Source organism: Canis lupus, chromosome 14 (assembly GCF_003254725.2).
Source record: "Canis lupus dingo isolate Sandy chromosome 14, ASM325472v2, whole genome shotgun sequence".
Taxonomy (NCBI): Eukaryota; Metazoa; Chordata; class Mammalia; order Carnivora; family Canidae; genus Canis; species Canis lupus.
The window spans coordinates 11,489,857-11,497,987 of NC_064256.1; the positions used below are offsets into that span (position 1 = coordinate 11,489,857).

Below are 8,131 nucleotides of genomic sequence, written 5' to 3' on the forward strand. Positions count from 1 at the left end.
AAGCCTGATTTCCCCATATCCAAACTAACATTGTATTGTTATACTTTATAAAGACTTTGCCAACCTAGGTGATGTAAAAATGGCATCTCATTGTCATTTTAATCACAATTTCTTTTATTTAAGAAATTGGGCCATTTCATAGTTTCTTTGCTGTGATTTTCTATGTCCTTTTCCCATGTGAGATTTACATCTTTTTTTTTTAAGATTATTTATTTATTCATGAGAGACGCAGAGAAGGAGAGGCAAAGACATAGGCCGAGAGAGAAGCAGGCTCCATACAGGGAGCACGATGTGGGACTCGATCACATAACTCCAGGATAACACCCCGGGGGGAAGGCAGGCGCTCAACCGCTGAGCCACCCAGGCGTCCCGGTTTGCATTGTTTTGAATTGATCTGTTTAAGAGTTCTTTATATAGAACAACTAGCACTTTGTCACATGTTCTAATGTGTTCTCCAATTAGTGTTTTAACTTGCTGTGATATTATATCCACATAAAAGGTAAGCTTCCTTCTTTATGCTTGTCTCTAAATATTTGGAGAACAAAAGAATTTTGGGTGAGGTTCCCTAGCAGCTAACTTAAGATAAAGTTTCATGTGTAGTGATTTATTAAGGAAGTTTTCTCAGGAAAAAAACGCTTAAGGAGAATAAAAGAAGCAGAAGGAGATGTAGCCAAGAAATGATGCAATTTCAATAAGGTCCTGAGGAGGGCAGCATAAGCTTGCTCACTCAAGGGATCCAGGTAAGGGCTGCGGGAAGCAAAACCACAGTGAATGGCACACTAACTCTGGGAACAAGATACACAACAGATTATATAAGGGACCTAGGGGGACCTGTGTGAGCGGTGCCAGTGTCTGTTAATAATATATGGTTCAAGGACCAATGAACAGAAAGAATAGGGAAGTTCAAAAGCAACATTTGATTTCAGTGTGGAAATCTTATTATTTACTTGTGATTAATTATTAAACTAGGCAACAGAAACAATCTACACAGTCAGGACAATTTAGTTCACCCTGACCTAGTCACTAGTGATTACTCATGTACAATTTGTTTTCTCCTCTCCCTTACCTCTTCCTGGATTTTGACAATCAACCTCGATGGTGACAAAGTTTTGGAGAAAGTCAGTTTTGAATAAGTTGAAAGCCAAGTAAATAACTATAGGTTAAACTTTGGAAGTCTATGAAAAGAGGTGATAGATTGAAAAGGGGATGCTTGGTCTTGGCTAAGGAATACAAGATTTAACCTTGTACTATTGCTAATAAAGAACATCTTTGCTGTATTTCTGGAGCAACTGGAAAATAGCCCCTGATATTGACTCTCATCAGCATCTCAGACTATTTTTTCTTGGAGGATATAGGCTCCACAAAGGAAATGTTATTTTTTTTCTTAAAGATTTTATTTATTTCTTTATATGAGAAAATGAGAGAATACAAACAGGAGGAAATGTCATTCTTAATCCTCTTGTGAAGTAAAATTTTATCTTATAAGAATCAAGCTGAGAGCATTTGAAAAACTCTTATGACTCGTTTAATGGTGAAGACTTTTCTAGAACAGAGCATTAACTCTGGGGCTGACTTCTTCCACCTGTCACTTTCAGGCATGTCATGTATGTAGATGAGTGATTCCCTAGGATTAGATGGGGGAATTGGGGAATAATGAAGAGTGACTGCTAAAGGGTTTGTAGTTTTGGGGGGAGTGATAAAAATATTCTAAAATTTAATGGGGTAATGAATGCACAACTCTGTGAATATAGTAAAAACCACTGAAATGAATACTTTGATGAATTATATAATATGTGAATTATATCTCAATTAAGTTGTACAATTTTTTAAAAATCCTCTGTATAAGAAAGCAACCCAAATTTTTGACACTTAGAATTCTCACAGATTAAAATCAAGAAAATATGAATTCATTATGAAAAATTGCTAAACACACAAACAAATATGGTCTTATTATTAAGGTTAGCAAGAATAAGAAACATTAAATATACAATCTCCTAATGTTCAAGAATTATAAATATCAAATATAAAATATTAAATATCTATGTATAAAAGGCTAAAAAGTAGCAATATGGAATAATAAAAATGATTAAGCAAAAGACTATCAAATGATAAGCAGGATAAGCAGAAAAAAAACCATTTAGACCCTAAACCAAAACTACAAAACTCCAAAATTAGACTTGTAAAATGGGCCAGATTACTTACAAAGGAAGGCAATTAGATAGAAAGCAGTTTTATCAAAAAAAAAAAAAAAAGAAAGAAAGAAAGAAAGCAGTTTTATCACCAAAAACCTAGGAAAATATGATAAGGATCTACAAAATGCTAAGGGAAAATAACCATCAATCTATACATTTATACCCACTGAGACTAACTTTCTAAATTAAGGGTAAAATTAAGAAATTATCAAATTAAAAACATAGAGAGTTCTCCCCCAGTAGACTTTCACTAATGGAACTATAAAAGATGACCCTCAGTAAAAAGGAAAGTGATCCTAGACAGAAATTTGATATATAAAAATGTAAAATGAGGGAATCAAAGGTAAATGTGTAAGTAAAGCTAAAGTGTCTATATATAATAAAAATAGTAATCATGTTTAATTTGGGAAATTAAAATGAAAAGAAGTAAAATACTGGACAGAAATGCAATTTAACAGGAAGGAAGGAAGGAAGGAAGGAAGGAAGGAAGGAAGGAAGGAAGGAAGGAAGGAAGGAAGGAAAGAAGGAAAGGAGAAAGAAAAGAAGAAAGAAGGGAGAAGTAGAGAGAGGAAAGCATTCCCACATTATGGCTTTCACAATTCTTAAGAACAATCTGTTTGCGGTCAGTACCACTTAGGTTGTGAAGCAGAACTCCAATTAATGTTTTTTAAAAGATTACATTACTTTTTCTTCTCTTATTATTTAGCTTAATGTTTTTCTCACTGGGAATACACATGAGAGTTGATTGGGGACCTTTATCAGAATATGCATGTAAGTTCAAGACTTTTGACACCACAGTAGCTAGAAGGCCCAAGAATGCTTGTTTTGGGTTGGCTCCCCAAATGATTTTAATATGCGTCTCTGGCTAGCAAGTTATTATTTATTGTTTTAACAAACATTTTTCAGGTACTTCCTGTGTGCCTGGTCTGAGTTTGGTCTAGAGATACAATGGTGAATAAGATGTCCCTACTTTTCAGGAAATTTTAGTGAGTAGCAGAAGGAAAAAATTAAATGAAAAAAGTGTCCACTGTGCAGGATGTAGTAGTTGCATAGATTATTCATTATTTCCCAATCTCCTGTTCCATTTTTTAATGGTCTAGCCAAATGGCTGTCAGGAATAATAAAGACCACATTTGCCAGTCTTCCTTGCAGCTAAATGGAGTTGAGTGATCAAATTCTACCAAAGGATATAAACTAATGCATTATTTCCCCAGACAGTTTCTGGGAATATAAACTAACAGAGATTTATTGTGTTTGCTTTATTTGGACTTTCTTCCATTGTGCTGCCTGGAATTCAGAGGCAATAGCTAGAATGTCATGCACCATCTTGAGATGATCAGGTAGTGAGTTTGACAATATTTAGTCCCTGTGTTCTTTGTGGAAGAGAATCTTGCACTGTCTACCTCCAAAGGGCAAAATAAATTAATATTTTTTAAAGAGAGTAAAGACAGATTTCATATGCCCAGAGGGAAATATAGATTCTAAAAATACAAACAAATTAATTTAAAATCAATAAGTGCTCCTAGGTGAAAGAGTATAGCATCCTTGTACACTTAGATGTATAAACAGTACAATAGGCAATATGGTAGAAAAATAATATTTATTATTTATTTTTTCCTTGACAAAGGAATTGTGTTATTTTGGGTGTAGCAATAAATTTGATTGCAGAAAATTACTTCTCTTAGTATCTTATTAGAACAGAATGCAATAAGCAGTCTCAATGGTGACCTAAGATTTTTATTTTCCAAATACAAAGAATGGAGTATGTACTCTGTTCTAAGTTTCCATAACAAAAGGGATTTGAAGTGAATTTCATTGAAGTGAAAAATTGATGGTTCCTGGATCTGCAGAGAATAACAAAGTGTCAAGTTCATAAACAAATGTTCAGCAATATTAAAAATTTTCCAAGTTCTTAAAATTAGCATTAAAGACAGAGGAAGCAGTAAGTTTATACATTTAGTTCTCTAGTAGAAACACAAAGCACAATATTAAGATTCACTTTGATACATTTATTTTTCCCATTATTGAATTTTATTCTATCATTTTAAATTCTAATAATAGAGCTGCTGCCCAAGATTTAGAATAAGCAAATTTCTAAAAAATATTGAATAGAACCTATATATTACTTTATATTTGAGGTATATGACTTAATAATGGCTTATGTTGGTTAGTTGGTCAATTTTGGCTTTTGTATTTGGATCCTTTTCAGAGTCCCATAACCACTAGATCTTAAGAAATTTTAGATTAGTTTAGCTATACCCAGAAAGTGTATCTAAAACATGATGGAAATACATTTCTTTTTTTCTTTTTCTTTTTGGAAATACATTTCTAATGTATAAGGTCATGAGTTGCCTCCAATATGATTAGATAGAAGTGAAAATGAAACCCAAACAAGACAGTTGTATTTTAGAGATCCTTTGACAGCATACAGAGAACTTCCTCATTCCCTTTTAGAGCTGAATCTTATCCCATTGTCTAGATCTGCTATAATTCACTTAACAAGCCCTATGTTGATATACAGGTGGGTTCATTCTCCATTATTTATTTTTTTGCAATTTATTTGTTGATAAAACTGATTATTTGTGCTATAAAGCTCCTTAAAAGCTGAATTTTGATTATTATATCCCTGTCATGTTGTTCTGCATTTTCCTTTGTTCCTAATGTTTCCTGTGAATTTGAAGATACCTGATCAGATTTCTGCTGATTTCTAGAAGGATTTATCCTTAGCTAGTGTTACATACTTTGGTTAGGTGGTATGTAATGTCTGGCTTCATCTTTTATCATGATGTTAGCAGCCATGATGATCTGTGCCTTATTCATTAATTCATTAGGAATTGCAAAATAGTTATATTCCAATAGTCTCATACTTTCTTCATTTATTCCCTTGAATATTTCCTTACTCCACTATTTGGTTACCCTGAGGTGTATAGAGTTCATATACAATATGGATAATAAATGGTTGGTTTTTCCCTTGTATTTAACAGTTTTCAAAGTAATAAGTTGGTTCCTTAATATTCTTCAAAGGTGATCAATGAAGGTTTTTCTTTAATATCATTTTGACTTCATGGATTGCACTTCTTTAATGACTCTTGAATTTTCCCACATTTGGCAGCAGAAGACTCTAAGTTGACTAGTGAGTATTTTTGATACAATTCTAGTGATGTTTGATAGCATCCCTGCTTAATGGTATAACAAGATATTTCTGATTATTGCGTACATTTCCTTCTTAGACCTAAAATCGGACATTTACTTAAGAGAACTTGGTTTCTTTTATATGTAAATGATATTTAGAGTATGCAAGCTAAGGGTACATTGCTAGTAGATTAATTTAACCATTTTTCTTACATGGGGTCAAAAAAAGCACTGAATACCTGATACCAGAATCAGTATATTTGTAGATTATATATCTATAGATTAGTATAAAGAAATTTGGTACAAATAAATCTCCTGTATTCTGCTGAGATCTGATGAAAAGATAACTAATTTAAGTTTCTTAAATGCCCCAAAAAGGGGCACCTGGTGTCTCAGTTGGTTAAGCATCTGCCTTTCACTCAGGTCATGATCCTGGGGTCCTGCGTCCTGGGATTGAGCCCTGCATCTGCATTGGGCACCCTGCTCAGTGGGGAGTCTGCTTCTCCCTCTTCTGGCGCTCCCCCCTTTTTGTGCCCTCTCTCTCTCTCTGTCTCTCTCAAATGAATAAATAAAATATCTTAAAAAGAAAAACAAGTTTCCCAAAAAAGGGCTCAAGGCCTGGATACTTCTTTGCAATATTAAGTAGTCATTTCAATACTCTGAATCATACGTAACTTTTTCTTCAAAATAGAGATAATATTGCCTGTCACAGCTTTTATGAAGACCCATATTGAAAGTACTTGATAATAATAGTTAACATTTGTTAGGGGTTTTTTATATGCCAGGTTTTATGCTAAGTATTTTACCTACTTGATTTCATTAAGTCAGGATAAAAGGACAAAAGAAACCATTATTATCTCCCTTTTATAAAATAGAATATTGCAGATTAGAGAGGATAAGTACCTTGCTGTTTCCATAAAGGGAAGTTAGGACAATCTAAAGAAGCTATGGTCATTAAGCAGCTCAGGAAGTAGATTTCCTTTCCAGCAGAAGTGAGCCAAATTAAACAGAGAATCTACGACTGGAATATCTGGAGTTTGATTGAACATGATTAGAAATAGTAGGCCAAATTAAATTTTAAAAATGCATTACATTCATGGTCAAAAGCTGAAAGAATATATTTGGATTCTATTATAACCAGTTAGGGTGGAAAGAAAATTCAGCAACTCCAAACTCTTTCCTTTCCAAAAAGAAAAGAAAACTTTTCCTTTTGCCAGGGGGTGGGGAGGTGGGTGGGGGGAGTGAGAGGAGTATTTTTTTTTTTAAGCTTTTTATTTTAATTCCACTATAGTTAAAATACAGTGTTGTATTAGTTTCAGGGGTACAATATAGTGATTCAACAATTAGTGCTCATCATGATAAATGTAGTCTTTAATGCTCATTACCTGCTTCACCCATCCCCCACCACCAGATTGGGTTCTTTTACAAACTGGCTCTTTGACTTTGCCAAGTGATTCATTCTCTTTAGGCCTGAGTTCTTCAACAGAGGAGTTAAACTACAGATTTCAAGAGCTATTGTTCTAGGATTAGAATAGAACACTAATGCTTGAGTATTTGAGTATGGTTTGGCAATATCTTACTATTAATGTGTAGAATTTAAAAAAAAAACAACCCTTATCATAAATAATGTAGCTGCCATTGATTCAAGTTACTGAACCATTGAATGACTCATTCATTCAAAATACTTAGGACACATACTATGTGCTAGGCACTATAGCAAGTAGTATTCTAGCAAATACTGAATATAATGAAGTCCTCATTTTTCTAGTTTACATTCTAGTAAGGGAAGACAGAAATAAACAAATATGTAATATACACCATGTCAGATGATAATAAATACTACAGGCCGAAAGATAAAAAGAGCTAATATTTGATATAAATTGCTTATTTGTATATTTAATATCTGTCTCTTCCAGCTAAAATGTAAATTCTGGGAAGACAAACCTCTGTTTTGTTCACGCATACATTTCAACAGTGCCTGATAAGAAGTAATGCTTAATAAATTGATGAATGTAAAAACTGATTATTAGGTGAATGAATGAATTAGGAGGGTGATCTGGAAAGTATTCTCTGATGAAGTGACTAAACGGTAAAAGCTTGACATTTAAAAATTAAAATTTATGGGGGGCACCTGGGTGGCTCAGTCCTAAGCTTCCTACTCTTGATTTTGGCTCAGGTAATGGTCTTGGAGTCATGAGATGGAGAACCACATCAGGCTCCCTGGTCAGCAGGGAATGTGCTTGGGATTCACCCTCTCCTTCTCCCTCTGCCCCTTGCCTCCTCTTTCAAATAAATAAATAAATAAATAAATAAACAAACAAACAAACAAACTTATGGAAAATTGTTGATGAAATTTTGCTCCATCCAGTCGATAGATTCTTATGTGGCTTTAAAGATGACATTCAAATGACATTTATGAAGATTATGAAATAGTACGAAGTCTGCTTATAGCATGGTTAAGTGAAAAACACAGGACACAAAATTATGCATGAATTTTTATTACAATCATGTAAAAAAAAAAACTCTTTAGAAGGCTAGAAATACACCAAAAGTTACCAATAGACCAATATGTCAAGAGTGATTATTTGTGACTTTCCTTATTTTTCTATTTTCTAAGTTTTCTATGTGATTATATCATCTTTGATATAAAAAATAAAATTTGTAAAAGTTTATGCAATGATACCTCTCATTCATAGTATTATAAAAGTTTTTTGTTTTCACTTGTATTTCACATTTAGAAATTAGACCTTAACCATGTCCAATAGTCTGACAAGCTGGACCCAGAGCTAAAAACAGCACACTTGGAT

The 8,131-nt window shown here is 33.4% G+C and overlaps 1 long non-coding RNA gene across 1 annotated transcript; it reads left to right on the forward strand.

The window, feature by feature from the left end:
• Positions 1–2,752: 2,752 nt before the first annotated feature.
• Positions 2,753–7,880, forward strand: LOC125752474 (uncharacterized). Its single transcript, XR_007402038.1, has 3 exons — positions 2,753–5,325; positions 7,241–7,413; positions 7,501–7,880. It is a non-coding gene; the product is annotated as an uncharacterized LOC125752474 (long non-coding RNA).
• The last annotated feature ends 251 nt before the right edge of the window (positions 7,881–8,131 follow it).